Source organism: Rhipicephalus sanguineus, unplaced genomic scaffold, assembly GCF_013339695.2.
Source record: "Rhipicephalus sanguineus isolate Rsan-2018 unplaced genomic scaffold, BIME_Rsan_1.4 Seq1348, whole genome shotgun sequence".
Lineage (NCBI taxonomy): Eukaryota > Metazoa > Arthropoda > Arachnida > Ixodida > Ixodidae > Rhipicephalus > Rhipicephalus sanguineus.
Window position 1 is genome coordinate 12,276 of NW_023614589.1, and position 4,343 is coordinate 16,618.

The window sequence follows — 4,343 nt, forward strand, 5'->3', positions numbered from 1 at the left end:
GAGCCCCCTGCAAATAATACGTGATCAGCGTCGTGCTTCTCCTTAAGTACACTAATGTGTGCGGCATACCATAACTGCTGGTACTTTGCACATAAGCAGGACAGATGAAACCCAGAGGGCAGCCAAAAAGAGGGTGATTGTCAGTCCTTTACTTTTGTTGCTCGGGTTGTGCGTGCTCCCAAGAAATTTTCTGAAGAAAAAAAAACATCAACCATTCGAAAAGAATTCATATTTCATTGCTTTATACCTCCAAAGCAGAATACATCAGTTTATTGATTTATAGCTTCAGGGACTTGTCTAGCTGATAGAAGACCGCAGGTATTCAAAGCGTTTCCCCTTGTTTTCGCCTGTGGTTGGTACAAATTTACAGGAGCAGGTGGTCAGGTTCTGCAGTCAAACCCTCTCTTGCTGCACGCACCATCATGTTTCATCAGTCAATATGTCGGCTGCTGATTCCGCAATCTCCACGCTGGACAGTCGATCCTAAAAGGAGAGCTAGGACCGTTATTTTACACTATTCCAACGGTTACTGCCACTTTGCACACAACTGCCGATAACATGTAATGTGAGACACATACTCCACCCCCCCCCCCCAAAAAAAAAAGGGTGTTACTTGACCACTACATAAGCGTTCCTCAAATCTACTTACCTGTGCAATACGTTTATCGGAAAACAAAAATCTTATTTAAATCGCACGTTAATACCAAATGCAATTGACATCTGTTTAGCACAAAAGTCAGCAATACAATAATGTAAGTGACAGTTTAGTAGCAGAAACACGACAGCAAGGTGATTAGAAACAGAAATATTACAATTTACAATTTTCAGTGACCATAATCGGCATTTCACGTAGAGCTTGAATATGCTCGTACCTAATTGTTTTCCTCAAGGGGCATCTTCCACTTGACAGTTCATAACCTCGGCTGCACCGAACGTAAGGCATATCGGCGTCTGGAAGCTTCCAAGCTGCCTGATAGTAGATCATCCCAGCATGCCTTGGGCGGGATGTATGCTGTAAACAGTTCCAACGCAACACATTTATTATGGCGGGAAAAATCATTTGTGTTGTCTACGTACCTTTAAACATTCCGGCTTTGACAGTTAAATCACATGTATACTGATTCATTTTTTCTAACCACAATGACACGTTGCTTGCACCCTAGAACAGAACGAGAATACAAAAAAAAGTTATCTCAGTGCCGGAGAACAAATTTTTATCGCCAAGGAACTAAGGACATCGAAAGACATACCAACCACACTGACCATGTCTCCCTTTGAACTCCTACGTTGCACGATTGCTGGCATTCGTGCTATCTGAAAATCGTTAAGCCACAGCGTATCGCTTATCGCGTAACATATTCTCAGCTGCCCCGTTTCGATAGCGACGCATTTAGACGTAATCGAGCGACGCAGAGCAAATACTGCCGGCAACAATGCGTAAAAGCATGACAACTTATTTTTCTGACCGACCCAACTCTTACAGCAGCGTAAGCATGAGCATGAATTATCTGAATTTTGAATCCCGTACATTGTGATCTGTATGAGTGCAACTATGGAATGAAGATGACTTCAGCATATATTTGTGGTAAGGTTTCAAGTTAGGTCAACACGCAGAAGTTTGAAGTCTGACGGAAGTCCGTCTGGTTGGGTTGATACGTGGTGACGCTGAAAACCCGAGGCACTGAGCGAACTAAAGCAAAAAGCACACGCACACATACACACACACACACGCACGTGCGCACGCACACACATACACACAAGCGCACACACGCACGCGCGCACACACGCGAGCACACGAGCACACACGCACGCGCGCACACACACATACACACACGCACGCGCGAGCGCACACACACACGCGCGCGCGAACACACACACACGCGAGCAAACACACGCGCACGAGCACACACACGCGCGCGCGCACCACACACACACAAGCACGAATGCGCGAGCAAACACACACACACACACACACACACACGCGCGCGCGCGCGCGCACGAGCAGACACGTGAGCAAACACGCGCACGAGCACACACGCGCGCGCGCACACATACACGCACGCGCGAGCACACACACACGCGCGCACGAGCACACACGCGAGCAAACACACACGCGCACACACACACGCGAGCACACACACACGCGCGCACGAGCACACACGTGAGCAAACACGCGCACGAGCACACACGCGCGCGCGCACACATACACGCACGCGCGAGCACACACACGCGCGCGCACGAGCACACACGCGAGCAAACACACACGCGCACACGCACACGCGCGCTCGCGCGAGCACACCAACACGCACGCACGCGCGAGCACATACACACACGCGAGCACACACACACACGCGCGCACGAACACACACGCGAGCGAACACACGCGCGCACACGCGCACGAGCACACACACAAACGTACGCACGCACACACACGGAGTGGCCGGTATCAAGAGCGACTCGAGATAAAGACGTCGTGACAGTCATTTTTCTCTAGCGCGAGCACGTGCCTTCCCCCAGTCGATTGCGTGTCCCCTGAAACGTGCTCAGCCAAAGCACCGGATTTAATCATTTATTTTTTCACGTCATAAACGTCCTTTTGTGTGTGTGTATTAAATGTTTACTTCGGTCGGCGCAGTGCCTCGGGTTCGCTACATTCAGCTACACACGGAAGGATGCTGTGATTTCCTTTAAGACACTTAAAACTATACTTAAAACGCACTCTTAACGCCATTTCATTGTCTTCGGGTACTTAAAGCTTTATTCATTTCGGTAGCGCAAAACAATTAAAGACAAGAGAGGACACGTAGACAGGACGGGCGCTAGACATCAACTGACTTTACTGCAAGGAAACACACAAAAACCCGTTGCACAGGCGCGACGCGCTACATCACCCTACGAGGCCTTTTTTTTTTCTTTTAATGTGTCTAATTTTCTTTGCGCTACCGAAATGAACACCAGTGATCACAACCAACTAGCCCGCATTACCGCCTTAAACCCTCACGCGTCCACCTAAAACTACCGCAGCAGAGTTTGAAGCATGGCGAAAAGTTGAATTAGCCGACACGTTGCGCATAGACGCCACGAAATATCATGTACCGGTGACAAGGACATGACAAACAGCCCAGACTGCCATTGACAGGAGCGAGTTACTGCGCACGCAGAGCTCGTCTGGGCAAAGCTGATCTGGGGCACTTTGTTTATGCCGCCTACAGTATTTCACACCGTGATTGCAGCCTTCATCGAGCGTGTTGAAGGTATCAAGACGGCGACAGCAAGAAGGGTTAAACTTCTGTCCTTCATCTCTTCTCACATAAACGTGTATGATAACGAATGATCTTAGTCGGATGTTTGATAATAATATACGCCCAAACACTCATCTTGTAATGTCAAACGCAGAGCAAATACTGCCAATAACAATGCATTAAATAAAAGTATGACACGATTTATTTAAAACATAAAAGTATGACACGATTACATAAAAGTATGACACGACCCATCTCGTACAGTAGCGTAAGCATGAGCATGACTTCAGGCAAACACGCGACATAACTACATATACACAAGCAAATAACGTACTTAAGAGAGAATATTGCTTACCTGCAAATCACATTTACTGCGGTCTTCGGGCAACGTAACAACGGATGCAACCCGCTCGACAATTGCGAGTCTCAGGCAAGCGAAGAATCAGCAATGCAGCTCGTCGCAACGGCCGCGCAGCCCACTGAACGTGCCCGTTGCAATGCATCGTGGCTGATTTGCGGCGGATCGCGCACGTTAAAGGGGCCCTGCAACACCTTTTTTAGTTATATTGGAATAGTCTCATTATTGACGTATGACTCTTCACGAGTCATATGCCGCAAAAATTTTTCGAATCCGTCAAGTCTAAGTGGTGTTACCAAATTATAGAGATCACGTTCCGCAGCTTTTTCCCTCAACTCAACGCAGCGAGCGCGCGGAAAGCTGCGCGCGGCGTGAAGGGAGGGAGGGAGGGCGGAGGTGCGAGGAGGCGACGTCAGCGCCGGCGGCATTTTTTTTTTTCATTTTTTTCTCTCTGGCGTCTCGGCTCAACCACGTGGTCTGTGGCGCCACTTCCGGTCGGCTCGCGCGGTCGTCGTCGAGCGGCGGAGCCCATGGCACCGTGTATCGCGCGTGCTTAAAAACTGCGAGTCGGTTTGGCAATGTTGGGTGTGCACCTCGAACCGCCGTAGTGTTTTCATCGCTCTGCCAACCATGGACGCAAACTTGCGTGCGCGTTTGGAACGAATGACAGCTGAGATGGGTTTCGAGCCACACTCCGATACACCGCCTCTTCGCACTGCTCGCGCTTGAATCGTATTCAACAC

The 4,343-nt window shown here is 49.2% G+C and overlaps 1 long non-coding RNA gene across 2 annotated transcripts; it reads right to left on the reverse strand.

Annotated features, from left to right (window-relative positions):
- Window positions 1-433: 433 nt before the first annotated feature.
- LOC125756561 (uncharacterized) lies at window positions 434-3,761 on the reverse strand. Of its 2 annotated transcripts, none has more exons than XR_007414599.1 (4): window positions 3,598-3,761; window positions 1,078-1,159; window positions 873-1,012; window positions 434-483 (listed from the first exon to the last, which is right to left on the reverse strand). It is a non-coding gene; the product is annotated as an uncharacterized LOC125756561 (long non-coding RNA). The 2 variants fall into 2 exon arrangements; XR_007414600.1 differs by lacking the exon at window positions 3,598-3,761 and adding an exon at window positions 1,251-1,415.
- Window positions 3,762-4,343: the final 582 nt, after the last annotated feature.